The sequence below is a fragment of the Podarcis vaucheri genome, assembly GCF_965113315.1.
Source record: "Podarcis vaucheri genome assembly, chromosome: 14".
Lineage (NCBI taxonomy): Eukaryota > Metazoa > Chordata > Lepidosauria > Squamata > Lacertidae > Podarcis > Podarcis vaucheri.
The window spans coordinates 15,714,473-15,732,530 of NC_138752.1; the positions used below are offsets into that span (position 1 = coordinate 15,714,473).

The 18,058-nt window shown below is 44.3% G+C and overlaps 1 protein-coding gene and 1 long non-coding RNA gene across 7 annotated transcripts in view; one reads left to right on the forward strand and one right to left on the reverse strand.

Moving 5' to 3' along the window:
- PDE8A (phosphodiesterase 8A) overlaps positions 1 to 18,058 on the forward strand; it is a 182,111-nt gene that overhangs the window by 97,495 nt on the left and 66,558 nt on the right. The window lies entirely within an intron of this gene.
- Positions 13,536 to 17,803, reverse strand: LOC309518601. Its single transcript, XR_014213544.1, has 3 exons — positions 17,536 to 17,803; positions 17,355 to 17,432; positions 13,536 to 14,931 (listed from the first exon to the last, which is right to left on the reverse strand). It is a non-coding gene; the product is annotated as an uncharacterized lncRNA (long non-coding RNA).

Below are 18,058 nucleotides of genomic sequence, written 5' to 3' on the forward strand. Positions count from 1 at the left end.
AGCTACAATTCGCAGTACCTTTAACAAGCTACAGCTCCCAGGATTCTTTGGGGGAATAATCATTCACTTTAGATGTGTCTTAGAGGCATAGCCTTACGTTTTGGGTTTCTTTAGTTTTGCCTTGCGGGGAACAGGTATTCCAAAATTCTCTTTAAATCGCTGTTTTTTCTCCCCCACCCAATTACATTTCCTTACCAAAATTTGTGATGATTTGGAAATTGGGTGAAAGGGTTTCCCTGGCTTGTATACACCCATGGTAGGGTGTTTTGTTCTGTTTTGGGTTCGTTTTTGTAGGGTGAAGGTTTTGCTGTCCAGCTCACAGCTAGGACATCTGCACTGAATGAGGACCACCTCACCAAATAAACTTACATTTGCTTTATGACTTTATAATATCCTGCCACTGTCATCACAGAGGTGTCTGTGGAGGGGATATATTGATTGAAAATGTAACTGTACCATGATCTTTGAATACATGTGTGTGTGTGTGTTTGTTTGCTTTTTAAAAAAATATTTGCTTTGCATCTAGGAAGTACGAACCTTTTACAATGTTATCCCACCACACACACACACACACACACAAATGAGTAAACTTGTTTTTATAAATATAATGCAGAGCAACCTTATTTTGGCCCACTCTTAAACTGCTATGTAGGATAAAAAGGTAAATGTAAAGGGACCCTTGGCCATTAGGTCCAGGCGTGGCCGACTCTGGGGTTGCGGCGCTCATCTCACTTTATTGGCCGAGGGAGCTGGCGTACAGCTTCTGGGTCATGTGACCAGCATGACTAAGCTGCTTCTGGCGAACCAGAGCAGCGCACGGAAATGCCGTTTACCTTCCCACTGGAGGGGTACCTATTTATCTACTTGCACTTTGATGTGCTTTCAAACTGCTAGGTTGGCAGGAGCAGGGACTGAGCAACGGGAGCTCACCCCGTGGCGGGGATTCGAACCGCTGACCTTCTGATCGGCAAGTCCCAGGCTCTGTGGTTTAACCCACAGTGCCACCCGTGTCCCTGCTATGTAGGATAAAACAGGTCCGGGGACAGAGGGGAAGGCCCGCGGCGCTTCCCCTCTGTCCCCGGACGGTCTCCATAGGAACGCATTGATTGATTTTCAATGCATTCCTATGGGAAACCGTGCTTCGCAAGACGAAAAACTCGCAAGAAGAAAAAACTTGTGGAACAAATTAATTTCGTCTTGCGAGGCACCACTGTATTTTCGAGGCTGCTGGTCCCTTATTTTCAAATCTGTAAGTTGACAGCTATGGGCCACGCTGGCTGGAGCTGATGGGAGTTGGAGTCTGACCCAACAACATCGGAAGAGTCGCAGGTTTTCTGCCACTGCTTTATAGAGCTCTTGGTTATCACATCAACTCTTTTGGCTCAGAGGCTTCCTTTGTAGGTGTGGCTGATATCCTTACTGTTCCCCTCTTTGACCAGATGTGGAAGGTGGCGCACAGGTCAAAACCCCACCCAGGTTCAAGATCCAGTCTGGGCTCTAGTACTGACAATACATGGGCATTGTATTCACAAATTCTTTGCACTGAAGAGTGAGCAATACCTTCTTTTGCAGTGCAGGCCTTCAAAATACACCACGAGCTGAAGATTTGGGCTAGTGTGCTGTGTTCATTGCAGGATATAGGCTGTCATTATGCTGCAATCCAAAGCTCCCTTTGTTTTGCTCTGCCTGGTGGTTACCGGAACAAGCGCCAAACTGATTTGTGGGGATCTGGAGAGCTCTGTTCAGCCAGACTGGAATTTATTTTCTTTCTTAGCCCAGATCGTGGGGCAGTCAGAAGCCCTCTCTTATATCTATGTGTATTTATAACTGGGTCCTCTCCTGCTTGTTTGCTTTGCACATGCAATTGTATCTGGCAGCCTAAGTTTGCTGGAGCTGTGGTTAGGCTTGAAAAAGCAACTCCAGGTCTTTAAATCTCCGACAAATGTCCACTTCGAAGTGTACCACACTTTGCTTTTTTTCAGTGCCGACTTTTCTGTTGCTCCATGTCCTGATGTTATTTAGCCGACCTTAGACTGGATCCACTTAAGCAAATGAAGCAAAACAAAAAATTAGCTACAAATTTAGTCACACCCCCATCCTGAAGCAAAGTTCTTAACCCGAGATACTATTTCTGGGTTAGAAGAGTCTGTAACCTGAAGCATATGTAACCCGAGGTACCACTGTATTCTACGACCCTGTGGGAAGGGCTACATTCAGATAGCACAGAGGTCGGCAACCTAAGGCCCATGTGCGAGTCCCTGCACACTGCGCTAAACCAGTGCAGCACGGCGTGGGGACTCTCTTCCATGGCTCCGGAAATGGCTTCTGCACATGCCCAAAGGCTTGAAATCGTGGCTGCACATGTCCGCGGCACCAGAAATTGCTTCTGCGCATGCCCAGATGCCAGAAATCACACCTGGGCAGGCGCGATTTCCGGCATCTGGGCATGCGCAGAAGCGATTTCCGGCGCCATGGACATGCCCAGACGTGATTTCTGGTGCCGCGCTGCGCTGGCCCGGCCTACGGAGGATCTCCGCAGGAGTAATCCGGCCCATGCCCAGTAAGCCATGCTGACCCCTGAGAGAGCACTTCAAATGACCAGGCAGTTCAGCAATCTGGTGGGGCGTGTGTGTTTTGGAGTGGGGCTGGGGGCTTATTAAGTGATTCCCCATATGAGATTGGGATGTTGGAAGTGGAGGACAGGCATGAAATGTCAGAGGATCTGCAGACCTGACAAAAGTCAGTTCTGTTGGGGTTATTTCCAGCATTTTCTAGAGCTGAGGACAGGTGTTGGAAACAGCACCCACACACACCCTCCCCCCCCCATTTTGCATCAGAAAGCTGCGCTGGAGAATCTGGCTCCTTCTTCTTCTTGGATGGCCACCAAACAATCTTGCAAAACAAAAGCCGCCTCCTTAGTGCCTTGATCAGGATGCGGCTGATTACATCTCTGCTTGGTCAGGTTCAATCATTTCGATAAACAAATTGCTTCAATTGGGCAGCTATTCTGCGATAATAATAAAAAAAAGTCTTGCAAGGGCTGCATTTATAACTCTGCAGAGAACTGAGCCCGATTGCCAAGCCGATTGCTTCATTTTCTCTGGCATTTTATAATCGGGATAATGAGCCACCTTAATAACAAGCAAATTATGTTAAAGGGGAACGGCAGCCGCGTTTGTATAACCAGGGTAAATCAGCAACTTAAGCCGTTGCCTTAAAAAACCATTGCAGGGTACACATTAAAAAGGCTTTGGGACATTAGAATCATTGGCAATCTGTTAAAATTTGCTCTTTTGTTTTTTGGTCGCTCAACTAGGAATCCTTCCTCACTCCCCTCCACCAACTGAAGCATTTAACACACAGCTGGTTGTGTTGATCTAGGATCTTGCAGATCTTGATCAGGGCCATGGTGAGGGTGGGTTCAGTGAGTTCATCGTCATCATCATACCTGGAGTTAAAAAAAAAACCTTCCAGTGTTGCATAATTCCCTTACCCACACTGCAAAGCTTGTGTTCATGGTTGTGGCATCACAGATGTATCAGGTCAGGAGCAGTGGCAGAAGTAGAAATGCAACAACTGTTTAATTGCGCTCTTGCACAGAGAATGCAAGTTGGGGTGGATCTGGTATCCGTTGTAGAACGGACTGAAGTGCTTCAGATTTTGGCAGTGTGGAACTACATTTTTGAATGATCCACAACCTGAAAATCAAACCAAACACCTTCCTACAAGGAGAACACTAGCACAACAGGGAGTTTTGCTAGCTTTCTCCTTTCAAGGAACTATGCCACTCTGGCAGAATATTGAAACATCGTATCTCCCAGCTGTTGCCTTAAGTCAGAGCTTTCCAAACTGTGTGTCACGACATGTGTGTCAGTTGCGGTGTGTCACGCGAACGCTCCCTGTGCTCCTCCCGAGGCTGGAAAGGGGATCGTTTAACCACCAGCTTGCTAGTACAGTGATACCTCGGGTTACATATGCTTCAGGTTACATGCGCTTCAGGTTACAGACTCCGCTAACCCAGAAATAGTACCTTGGGTTAAGAACTTTGCTTCAGGATGAGAACAGAAATCATGCTCTGGCGGCACGGCGGCAGCGGGAGGCCCCATTAGCTAAAGTGGTGCTTCAGGTTAAGAAGAGTTTCAGGTTAAGAACGGACCTCCAGAACGAATTACCACTGTAGAACTGAATTACTGTGTTGCGAAGTGATACATATCTAAAAAGTGTGTTGATGACATGAAAAGTTTGGAAAGCTCTGCCTTAAGTGCTTGCATTCTACCTTGCCACCTGTTTCTGCTAAATTCCATAGTTATGCCCTGTGTGAATAAGTACTTTCTTTCATCTTGTCTGAATCTTCCAACATTCAGCCTCGTTGGATGGCTCCACGTTCTGCTGTTGAGGTAGAAAGGAAAAGGTAAAGGACCCCTGGACGGTTAAGTCCAGTGAAAGGTGACTATGGGGTTGCGGCGCTCATCTCGCTTTCAGGCCGAGGGAGCCGGCGTTTGTCCACAGACAGCTTTCCAGGTCATGTGGCCAACAGGACTAAACCGCTTCTGGTGCAACAGAAGCGTGCAAATAGATTTCTGTGACGGAAATCAGAGCGCATGGAAACACCATTTACCTTCCTGCCACAGTTGTACCTATTTATCTACTTGCACTGGTGTGCTTTCGAACTGCTAGGTTGGCAGGAGCTGGGACAGAGGAATGGGAGCTCACCCTGTCGCAGTGATTCGAACCGCTGACCTTCTGATCAGCAAGCTCAAGAGGCTCAGTTGTTTAGACCACAGTGTCACCCACATCCACCCCTTTTACCATTGAGGAGGGGGGACTTCTCTCTAGCCACTGTCTTCATGCCATACATAATTTTTATACTTCTGTCATGCCACTGCTTACTTGTTTTTTCCCCTCTAAGCAAAAGATCTCCAAATGTTGTAATCTTTCCTCACAAGGGAGCAGCTGCCGACCCCCTCCTTTTTGGTTCCCTGTTTCTGGACCTTTTTTCAGCTCTACAATACCCCCCCCCCCCCATTTTTTCCTTTTGGCACTCAAAACTCACAGGCTGACTTTCCAAATTGCCTTGTTAAGCCAGGGCCGAGTTGCAGGGTGTCTGTCTTTTATTTTCTAACTGTACTAAAAGGAAGACGAGAGCCAAAGTCAATATTTTTTATGACCTGTTTAATGCCAAACATCAGCCCAGGAGGCCTGATCCCCCAGCCCTGCTCCATATTTCCTTCCAAGTCAGAGGTTTAGATTAAGACAGCGCTGCTCGCAGTATACCACATCTGCGCTGTAAGTTAATGCATGTCTTGCTCCGAGCAGCTGAGTTCACCGAATTTTACTCCAGGGTAAAGTATAACGCCTTGCTCTGTATGGTTTGGCACATCGCTCCTTTTAGATTAGTTTTCCCTTTCCCTCCACCGTGAAGTGTTCTAAGGCTTACTATTTCTGATAGTTGTGACAAACCAATAAGCTCTATGCATATATTAAAGCGGGGTGTCTTTTAACAGGAAGTGACTATTTTATGTCTGTTTGATTTTTGTGCATATTTCAGCAGCCAACAAGCCTGTTCAAGCCAAAAATGAGTGATGGCTGCTAGTTTAGGGAAGTTTTTAATATTTAAATGCTGTACTGTTTTTAACATTTGATTGGGAGCCGCCCAGAGTAGCTGGGGAGACTCAGCCAGATGGGTGGGGTATAAATAAATTATTATTATTATTATTATTATTATTATTATTATTATTAGGGACACGGGTGACGCTGTGGGTTAAACCACAGAGCCTAGGGCTTGCCGATCAGAAGGTCGGCGGTTCGAATCCCCGCAACAGGGTGAGCTCCCGTTGCTCGGTCCCTGCTCCTGCCAACCTAGCAGTTCGAAAGCACATCAAAGTGCAAGTAGATAAATAGGTACCGCTCCGGCAGGAAGGTCAACGGCGTTTCCGTGCGCTGCTCTGGTTCGCCAGAAGCGGCTTAGTCATGCTGCCCACATGACCCGGAAGCTGTCTGCGGACAAATGCTGGCTCCCTCGGCCTATAGAGCGAGACGAGCACGCAACCCCAGAGTCGGCCACGACTGGACCTAACAGTCAGGGTTCCCTTTACCCTTTACTTTTTATTATTATATTATTATATAGTGTGTGAAGATAAACTCATTAAATAACCACAGGATCCCGGGAGTCTTATTTGTAAAAGAGGGTGCTCGCTGCATCTCTGCATGATTCAGTGTTCTGGCCTTGCTCCCCTTTGCTTGTCTCCTTGGGAGCAGGTGCTTGTGCACACGCATTTTTCCTGGCACACATGGCTCTGAAGGGATTGCTCACAATGCAGAACAGCAGCCTCCTGCCTTCTGAGGCTGCTTCCTGTTGCCTCTCTGCACGAGTGAGAGCCCAGAGCAGCAATGCAGGAAACACTGCCTGATCTGATTTGTGAAGATACATGGGGCCGGTTTTAGGTTCGGGGGAACCTCAGCAAAGGGTCCTTCGGTGTCTCCCCCTTGTGGCTGAAGAGCTCTCACAGAAGCAGCATTTTAATTTACCACCGTGGCGCAAACCCTGGGGCATCGTGGGAAACCAAAATGCTGCAGGGCATTCTGGGAATTGCGGTGATGGTTTCCTAGCACAGCTGCCTGCTGCTCAGATCAGAGCACTGGTGAAAATGGGGAGTGGGACCCTGCTGGGGTACTGAGGCTGTAGCAGCTGCCTGGAGAGGCTGTCTATCAGTGCTCGGCTGGTAGAAGCACAAACGGTTTTCCCTCCTACAAATGGTGTAAGGATAATCCTTACTTTTTTATAATCTTAGAAAAGGAAGCTCTTCTCTTTCACCTCACAAGGTGTTCAGTGTGAACAGTGTCTTCACACTGAACACAGGTACAAGAAGTTCTCTACACATGTACAAAGGTTCTTGTGCAGGGTAGATTTGATTTAAATCACGATTTAAATCACTAGTTAGTAAGACTTGTGTTAAATCTTTTTTTATTTTTTTACAGAAAGACTCATTCTTGCTGGTATAATCTTAATATTTACAACCAGAGGAAGGTTTCGTTTTTGGAATAATACATTTTCAGAGTAGTTTTTACAGTGATATCAAAAATTACTGATTTGGTTATACTATTAGAAATACATTGACAGATAATTATGAAATTATTGTGAGGTTTAATAAGTTAACTGTTTATATTTGGACAACTTTTCTGCTGTACTTTATTGGAAGGAGAAAAACAATCATTTCTTTAATAACAATTTAAACAATTTATTTAACTGAAACAATAACATTGTAGCATATGTATCCATGTTTGTTAACTGATGTGGTTAAACATTTTTTTAAAAAAAAACAACAACCTTAGACTGAATTTTAGCGCACATGGAAAACTTAAAACAAATCCTTATTTCCTGATGAATAGCCTTTGGACTATAATGTAACTTAAATAGAAAAATATCTTTAGAAAAATTTCCCCCCAAAAAGCATTTTACTTTAAAAATCCAATTTAAATTTTTAAAAAATCAATTGTTTAAAAAATAATTGATTTTTATGCACCCTGGTTTTGTGTGAAAGAGTGTATACTTGTTGATTCGTTCTGATCCACTATTTGTGTGCCCAGGTACACAGAGTGTACACTTGTTGATGATCATATGTGAACAACTGTACAAGTGTACAGCTCCACTCTTTAGCTTGCTCACACTGAACACAAGTGTTCATTGGAAATAATGTACATATGTTTGTTTATACAGCTCAACTAGTGTACACAAGAGCTGTACACACATTGACTGTTTCACGTGAACGCCCCTGGTGTCTTCTGTCACAAGTTTGGAAAACACTAGAGCAGTTTGATCGCTGAGAGAGTTCTCATCTTGAAAATTTTACTTTTTCTGGACTTTGCATAATTAATATTTAGTATATTAATATCTTCCAATAACCTCCTTGGTTCAGGTTATTCCATACATTTCAGGGGGGGGGTTACGCATCATGGCAGACAGCTCTCTTTACAGTTGCTACTTCTAAATACATTTCCTATTGTTTTGTTTTCCTTCCATCCTTAGCTTCAAATTGGGTCTATACAGTTTCATGGCATTGTTTTTGTCATACTACTTTTTTTCTGCGTCTTTCTCATTACTATGGCAATTACAAAATACAAACAGTGCGAGCGATGAGTAATGGCGGTAAGGAATTGTGAAATGGCCTCAGAAAAAAAGATGTGTTTCACGCTTTCAGAAGATTTATGTTTGCAGATAAATAAGGAAGGAAAAGTGCTTCCTTTAAATCCATCTCCAGAGCGCACATTTTCTATGAAACCTCTGTCACAACCCCTTTAATCCACCTCGCCGACTGAAACTTATTTTTACCTATTTATAAAAGTATTTTATATCATCAAATATTGGGGCGGTGTACACCATAAAAGATAAAACACCGTTAAAAACAATACAAATGATCATTAAAGTGTCTGGCTGGTTAAAAAGCTGCCAAGGCATGTCAACATAAAAAATGTCTTCAAAAGACACGTGGAAGTCAAAAGTGAGGGTGCCTGCCACATCTCTGGCAGAACATTGTCCCACAGCAAGGGATCAGAAATACTAAATGCCTAAATATACTTCCGCGTTCATCCATTACTACCCTTGAGGGAGAGGCCTGCCTTTATACTTTTATATAACACCGTCAGTAAAGCATTGTGTAATTATTATATTATATTATATTATATTATATTATATTATATTATATTATATTATATCGGGTCCTCCCTTAAAGAGGGCATGTATTGCGGTGAGACCCGGAGAACCGACACCCTGTGTTGTGGGTGGGTACAGTTGGTCAGCCACAATACCCGATTGTTAGGTCCCTCGAAGTGGGGTACAATCTGGCCAATGGGACGCAGTCCAAACTTTTCAAGGGACCTATTTATGCCCATTCATGTGACCCAGAGCTTCCTCTTTTGGCACGTGCATTCGGAACACCCGCCCACCTCTCCCTATTTTTAGGGCTGTGCGCTTGACCTTGCTATGCCGTTGTGTGTCGTCTGTCGTTGGGACAGGGGCATGGCAGGAATTTTCCCCACTTGGTTGATTGGCCGTTGCCATTTGGGTTTCACCTGCCGCTTAGCAAATCATCACAACTTGTAAGGTTGCAGATAGGCTCTGGTTCAGGTGATAGGAGAACGCTCTCGCCATCCCTATGTGAAGGGTATTGCATTAAAGGAATACAGGGACTCAATGGTATGGTCAACCCCTGAGAGGGGGTTGTGCCCGTGCTTGAGTCCAGGGGGGCATTTGGGTGGCGGAGATAGCCCGTTCCCGGCTTTCCGCTTCTCCAGGTGTTCACCCTTGGCTGACCTATGATGGAATGTGTTCCGATTCCTGTTGAGTGTGTTCCATTTGTAAATAGAGTCCCCCGCTACTATGGGGAAGCACACCTTGGTTTAAGAACGCTTTGGTTTAAGAACGGATTTCCGGAACGGATTAAGTTCGTAAACCAAGGTACCACTGTACAGTGGTACCTTGGTTCTCAAACTTAATCCATTCCAGGAGTCCGTTCGACTCCTGAAACTGTTCAGAAACCAAGACGCAGCTTCTGATTAGCTGCAGGAGCTTCCTTCACTCAATTGGAAACTGTGTCAGATGTTTGGCTTCCGAAAAACATTCAAAAACCAGAACACTTACTTCTGGGTTTGCGGCATTTGGGAGCCTATTTGTTCGACAACTAAGCCGTTTGAGAGCCAAGGTACCACTGTCTGTGGTGAAGATTAGGCTTGGGTCTCTCACATTTACCCCAAAGGATATCTTCCTTATGAGTACAGTGGTACCTCTGGATATGAACGGGATCCGTTCCGGAGTCCCGTTCGCATCCTGAAGTAAACGTAAAATGCGACTGCACATGTCGTGTTTCACCACTTCCGCTCATGCGTGTGACATCATTTTGAGCATCTGCGCATGCGTGAGCGGCAAAACCCGGAAGTAACACGCTCCGTTACTTCCGGGTCGCCGCGGAGCTCAACCCGAAAATATTCACCCCGAAGATAGGGCCACATAGAATTAGTCCACAGGTCACATGAAGGCCACAGGTCCACACCCCCCCACTCCCAAAGTAAAGGCATTTTTATTTTGGGAACTGATTTGCCTGGCTAAAGGCTACATTTAGCTGTTCCCATTCAGTTCTACTGTGTCCTTGAGATTTGTCTGCTTCACAAAAGAGAATTCCAGCACATTTGGTATAAGAGCTTTTATCACAAGATGACGTCAATGTAGAAGAAATATATTAGCCTCCAAATCTGCTGTAAAAAGTGAATAGATCCATAATAAACCTTTGGGTGGGTGGGTGTGTAAGGAGGGGTAGAATTGGGGGGTGAATACAAGCAAAGAGTGATACAAAAGCCTTGACAATCCATTTTTCAAAAAGTGAAATGTATTATCTTAATTTAGATGCGTTAATTTTAGGCGCATTTTCAGCACTGCTGAGGCTTAATTTGCATCATCAGGGATCTTCAAGGTGATTGACGCAGGATTGTTGCCTTCTTGATGAAAGGACCCTTGGTTACCAGAATTTTTTAATTTTGGGGGTGAGGTGCATTCTACAAGCGCACAGCTTTGTCTGGTACCTCAGGTCACAATTTTTGTACCCCAGATTAAATTCCTGAGAACGGATCGCACAGAAGTAGGAGGGCTGACTTCTGGTTTCGGGAAGCACTTGGGCACAAGGTGCCAGTGGGCCCCTTTTCCCCCTTTCCAAGGGACATGGGTGGCGCTGTGGTCTAAACCACTGAGCCTCTGGGGCTTGCCGATCAGAAGGTCGGTGGTTTGAATCCCCGCGACGGGGTGAGCTCCCGTTGCTCGGTCCCAGCGCCTGCCAACCTAGCAATTCAAAAGCATACCAGTGCAAGTAGATAAATAGGTACTGCTTCGGAGGAAAGGTAAATGGCGTTTCCGTGCACTCTGGTTTCCGTCATGGTGCTCCGTTGCACCGGAAGCGGTTTAGTCCTGCTGGCCACATGACCCGGAAAGCTGTCTGTGGATAAACACCGGCTCCCTTGGCCTGAAAGCAAAATGAGTGCTGCAACCCCATAGCCGCCTTTGACTGGACTTAACCGTCTAGGAGTCCTTTGCCTTTTACCTTTGTCCCCTTCCTTTCCCTTTTCAAACCACACTCCTCCTCCACTCTTGGCACGACACCTTACCATTTGTTCCCTGGTCCTTTAAGTTCTCAAATATTTCTATTCTCCCTCCTTTCAGCTGGTAATATTTATTTATTTATTGTTGCATTTACAGTGGTACCTCGGTTTAAGAACAGTCCATTTTAATGATTCAATTTACAAACTCTGCAAAACCGGAAATAATGTCCCGGTTTGAGAACTTTACCTTGGTCTACGAACGGAAGCCGAATGGTGGAAGGGCGCCGGTGGTGGGAGGCCTCATGAGGGAAAGCATGCCTCAGTTTAAGAACAGTTTCTTTTAAGAATGGACTTCCAGAACAAATTAAGTCCATAAACCGAGGTACCACTGTATATCCCACTCTTTTTCTCTGTGGTTTACAGTGTTCTCCCCCTTCTCATTTAATCCCTGCGACACCCCTGTGAGGTGGGTTAAGCTGAGAGGCAGCGACTGGCCCAAGATCACCCAGGGAGCTTTGTAGCCGAGTGGGGATTTGAACCCAGGTCTCCCAAGTCCTGGTCAGACTCTCCAACCACTGCACCACACTGTCACTTGCTTGCCTTTTCGTCTCCTTCGGAGCTCCCTTTTTAGGGTGCTGACTTTCATCCGCCTGGTGTTTATATTTCTATATATTTCCTTGAATCAGTAGGGAGTACTGACATAAATAAATTTTCATATGTAGGATGCTGAATACAGTGGTACATCAAGTTACAAATGCCTCAGGTTACAAACGTTTCAGGTTACAAACTCCGCTAACCTGGAAGAGTTACCTCGAGTTGAGAACTTTGCCCCAGGATGAGAACGGAAATCATGTGCTGGCAGCACAGCAGCAGCAAGAGGCCCCATTAGCGAAAGCACGCTTCTAGTTAAGAACAGTTTCGAGTTAAGAACGGACCTCCGGAACGAATTGAGTTCATAACTAGAGAAACCACTGTACAGTGGTACCTCTGGTTACATACTTAATTAGTTCCGGACGTCCGTTCTTAACCTGAAACTGTTCTTAACCTGAAGCACCACTTTAGCTAATGGGGCCTCCCGCTGCTGCCGCCACGCTGCCGGAGCACGATTTCTGTTCTCATCCTGAAGCAAAGTTCTTAACCTGAGGTACTATTTCTGGGTTAGCGGAGTCTGTAACCTGAAGCGTATGTACCCTGAAGCATATGTAACCCGAGGTACCACTGTATAGGTGACTCCCCATTTACGCGGGGTTACAATCCAGGCCCCTGCATGTGTACACGAAATCGCATAAAATGGCGAGCGCCCTGCAGAGTACTCCTGGCTCTCTGAGGAGACCAATCCCAAAGCCTGAAGAAGGTCTCCTTGTGAGCCAGGGGGGCAGTTGGGCTTTGTTGAGCTGCTCAGCCTCCCCGCCTAGAAGCTGATATGCGGGGTACTGCAGCAGCAGCTGTTGTTTACCTGTTGTTTACCTGTTTACCTGGGCTCTGGAGAGGGTGTCCACACAAGCCAGGAGGGCTTACCCGGGTGCTCCCTATTTCTGGGTGCCACAAAGTATTTTGTTAAGGATGATTTTACCTAGGTTGTTCGTAAAGCTCTCTGAAGGTGCTGAAACCAACTCTGAAAATATCCCCTAACTGCAAATCCTCTCTGAAGAAAGGAATTAAAAAACCAACCAGCCCCAAAACCTAGGTTGTCTCCTGATGAAAACAGGGAATGTCCACGAAATGTAAACCAGGAACAGGACTTTGTCAGTGATTCATTTACACCAGTGATTCTCAAACTACAAGAGGGGCTCGAGTGCATCTCTGTTGGTAGATGAGCAATGACGTTGTCCTAAGAGATGAAAGAAAGGTGAAAGAAATGCTTGTCATTATTAAAAATGTACTGTGCAGTGGTACCTCGGTTACATACGCTTCAGGTTACAGACTCTGCTAACCCAGAAATAGTACCTCAGGTTAAGCACTTTGCTTCAGGATGAGAACAGAAATCGTGCTCCGGCAGCATGGCAGCAGCAGGAGGCCCCATTAGCTAAAGTGGTGCTTCAGGTTAAGAACAGTTTCAGGTTAAGAATGGACCTCCAGAACCAATTAAGTACTAAACCTGAGGTACCACTGTATTGTGTGTGCCTCCCACTTTTAACCCAGAGGAAATCCTTCTCAAATGTCATTTGTTGATGATGAAATAGGAAGCTGCCTTATACTGATCCAGACAGTTTGTCCATCTTGTTTGGTATTGTCTATGCTAGTAGGGATTTCAGACTGTGGGCATTACTGACCCTACTTGGAAATGCACTTCTTGTCCATGATCAATTCTGGCACCTATTTTTCTAGAAAAATAGCACTGGTTTATGTTACTATTATTATTTTTAACTTTTATTTATACTTTTCAAATATATACATTTCACTGATTTGACATTCATTTTGACATTTTAAAACTTCACTTCCTTCCTCCTCTTTCTGCGGTTCCTTAAATTTATTTTCACTATCTTCTGCATATCCAAATTAACTTAACTTGCTCATTTATTTGACACACACACGCGCGCGCACACACAAACTTATATAGCTGCAGGTTATTACAATAATCCTGCCAGTGTTTTTATCTGTTTACAATTTATCTGTAAATATTTGATAAGCCATTTCCATTCTTTTATAAAAAGTTTGTTATCTTGATTTCTTATTCTTCCGGTAATTTTCACCATTTCTGCGTATTCCGTAAGTTTTTGTATCCACTCTTCCTTTACTGGGACTACTACTTCTTTCCAATTTGGGGCAAGTAACATTCTTGCCGCTATAGTTGCGTACATAAATAAATTTCTATACAACTTGGGTAGCTCTATCCCTAGAATTCCCAGTAATTCTGGGAATTACTGGTTTATGTTATTAGGTGATATCCAGTATTCAGAGTAGACTTGCTGCAATCAGAAACAGTAGGTCCACTCTGTGGCTTATTTGGACATCCATTAATAATATTAATACTAATGTATTCTACCATATTGCTACTAATTTACCATAATGATCATAAATAACAACAACAATATCATCTAATAGAAAGATCTATCCCTTTTTGTAAAAAATGAAATCATTCCTCAGCTATTTTAGACACACATTCTCGCTGGATGACCCTGTTCCTTAAAATTATACAAAAGCAATAAAAGGAAATGACATATATAGATAAAAAATGGATAGGTCCATAACAGGAGCTTTCTTCACTTTGAATACACTATTCATTTCTACAAAAAGATCAGTGCTGGGTTTTGGTTTTTTTAAAAGGGAGTCTTCTAATTTAAGAGTCTACAGCCATATGTCACAATCTCTGTGGAAACAAAGATGGCCACTGTGATGAAATTGCATGAGCAACACACTCTTCTTTGTGGGGAAACATATGGTAGGTGCAGCTAATCCTAGCAGGCTGAGCTCTCTCCCACCCCTCGTTCTTTTCGTATTGGAAAAATATTACTTTGCAACATGCATTTGCTTCTGAAGCGGAAATTTTGGAGCATGCTCTAAAAGGTTGGATTTCAGCTGATAGCTTGTGGGGCTGGCTCTAAAGATGGCCAGATCTGTCAATTTTGGTTTCCCGCCATTTCTCGTTTTTCCATTCTTAAATTCAGTTCTCCACATTTCTGCAGCCATCTGCAATTTTTGTTTGAAACCATACTGAGGTGGATGGAATCCCAGCCAGATGGGCGGGGTACAAATAATAAATTGTTGTTGTTGTTCTTATTTCTGACTTAGTATAACGCAGCTTCCTATGTACGGGTCCAGAATCTGAATCTTGAAGTTGCAGTAAATCAGCAAGGATGGTTGAGTCCCAAATGTTTCGCGACAGCAGTTGTGAAAAGAATCCTCGACCTGTAAAAACTCAAATGTAGATTGGTATGTGCAGGTTATCCCACTGTACGTGCATCAAATGATGCAATACTTCATTGGTCCCACTTCCTGGACCACTGTTATGAACTTGGCTGGAGTTCATAGAATCACAGAACTATAGAGTTGGAAGGGACGCCACGCTTCATCTTGTCCAACTCCATGCAATGCAAGTAGACCTTGGGTTTTTAGTGGTGATGGTGGAGAATAAGCAGATCTCATAAGAGCTCGCAAGAGCTCTAACTCATATTGTAGAAGCATTGGGGAAAGTATTTGCCCTCTTCTCTGAGTGGTTTTCTTTCCATTTAGATGTATGCATGATATTCTACAGTGGTACCTCGGGTTACATACGCTTCAGGTTACATACGCTTCAGGTTACAGACTCTGCTAACCCAGAAATAGTACCTCGGGTTAAGAACTTTGCTTCAGGATGAGAACAGAAATCATGCTCCGGTGGCGTGGCAGCAGCAGGAAGCCCCATTAGCTAAAGGGGTGCTTCAGTTAAGAACAGTTTCAGGTTAAGAACGGACCTCCGGAACGAATTAAGTACTTAACCTGAGGTACCACTGTACCTCATAAGCTTGAATGTTTAGTTGAAAATATGCAGTCTGATCTTCCTCACATTCGCTCAGGTACTCACCACTGTTGTCTCACAACTGCCAGGGTTGGGCAGAGCCAGAGTCAAAAATGAGCAGAGCATCGGAGGTCAGTTTTGCATAGTTGGTGACTTTCTTTCACACTCAGGAATCCCTCTTCCTTCTCCATCCAAGGCCAGCAAGAAGCAGAGGGGGATCTACTATGAAACTAATGAAGGTTTAGCTTCTGGTCCCCTGATCCATGAGGGGCTTCAAAAGCAACTGTAGACCACATGGCTTTGAAAATTTGAATCTAGTAGACCAGGCACCCCCAAGCTGAGCCCTCCAGATGTTTTGGAACTACAACTCCCATCATCCCTAGCTAACAGGACCAGTGGTCAGGGATGATGGGAATTGTAGTCCCAAAACATCTGGAGGGCCGAGTTTGGGGGTGCCTGTAGTAGATCCAATTAAGTCTCAAATTAATTAATTTCCCCCCTATATATTTCAAGTTTGAGAGTCAGTAGCACAGACGTTGTAAAGGATTTTGTAAACAACACTACTGAAGAAGATAACAATGGTTAGCCAAACCTCATTGCTGGTTATGAAGGCCTCCCGTGGCAGTTCAAGCTTCATCAGAGCCTCAAAAATGTAGGTCCGCCACTGGCAAGAAGCTCAGTCAGAGTTTGAGGACCAATTCCCGCCATGTGAAAGCATTCAAGGTGGTCCAAAAGAAGGCTAATGAGTAGGGCTGCCATACCTCCTTGATTTTTTTGACATATCCAGGATTAATTCATCGGAAATAGCGCCCAGGCAGAATTTCCAAAAATGTCTGGGGAAACCCGGGCGAATCTGGTACGCAGGCTGAGACCCTACCTGCCTGCGGACTGACTCGCCAGAGTGGTGCATGCTCTAGTTATCTCCCGCTTGGACTACTGCAACGCGCTCTACGTGGGGCTACCTTTGAAAGTGACCCGGAAACTGCAATTAATCCAGAATGCGGCAGCTAGACTGGTGACTGGGAGTGGCTGCCGGGACCACATAACACCGGTCCTGAGAGATCTACATTGGCTCCCAGTATGTTTCCGAGCACAATTCAAAGTGTTGGTGCTGACCTTTAAAGCCCTAAACGGCCTCAGTCCTGTATACCTGAAGGAGCATCTCCACCCCCATTGTTCAGCCCGGACACTGAGGTCCAGCTCCAAGGGCCTTCTGGTGGTTCCCTCATTGCGAGAAGTGAGGTTACAGGGAACCAGACAGGGGGCCTTCTCGGTAGTGGCGTCCACCCTGTGGAACGCCCTCCCTTCAGATGTGAAGGAAATAAGCAGCTATCTTCTTTTTAAAAGACATCTGAAGGCAGCCCTGTTTAGGGAAGTTTTTAATATTTAATGCTGTATTGTTTTTAAGACTTGATTGGAAGCCGCCCAGAGTGGCTGGGGAAACTCAGCCAGATGGGTGGGGTATAAATAATAAATTATTATTATTATTATTATTATTATTATTATTATTATTATTATTATTATTATTATTATGGAACTGTTGATTTTTTGGGAAATTTAGCTAAAAACTTCATTTTTTGGAGATTTTGTGGCAACAACTTTTGTGTCCGGATTTTCACTTTTTGAAATACTAATGAGGAGTGTGTAACGTGGGGAGAATTCGCATCTAGAGAGCTCTGGAGGGCTGGATTTGCTGTCTGGACCTAAGTTGCCCCACTCCAATACGGAAGTTGACTTTCACACCAAACCCAGCAAATACCCCACAGTAACCATGGTGGTTCCTCGAGTCTGTGGCTCTTAGGAAGCTGTTTATTCCATGCTGACGTCTGCTCACCCTACGATGTCATCAAATTTCCTGTTTTTGAGGGCTCCTCCCCCACCTTCTGCTAGGGCAGTGTTTCAGGGAGCTGTGCTAAAAACAAGAGACATTCAGAAATTAGAACATGTGGTTAAATGCAGCGTAGCTAAGTAAATAAAGTAGGTGTTCAGCGGTGAACGGTTAGATCTCTGCTCACCATGGGAAAACTGACAGCTTTAAACGTTGAATGGAGTCATTTCTTTTTCTGTTAGGTTTTTTTTTCTTTTTTAAAGAAAGATCCACACTTGTGTCGTTTGGTTTTGTTTTTAAACACAAAATCTTGTCATCTTTTTCTTCTGTTTCTCTTTCGTAGAGAAAAACAACACAGGGCACTGAGATTTCCTTTTCCTCCTCCGATTTTGAACATGCGGAAAGTATTCTCAAAATAGTTCCTTTGCAATGATACTTTGCAATTTCTTTGCAATTATAGCTTTGCTATTTTATGTGCTCCATTAAGGGAGAAAAAAAAGATTTTTAAGAAAGAAAATGTCTTTAAAGTAACCTTGGAGTGTTATAAAGTAACCTTGGAGTGTTATCTAACACTTCATAGGTTGAGCAAAATTAGCAGCCAAAATATGCATTTTCTGGAGATGTAAAAAGCAGATTATGTGCATATATAATGGAACTGCATAAAAATAAATAAATAAAAATAAAATCTTTCTGGGCTGCAGTTTTGAATG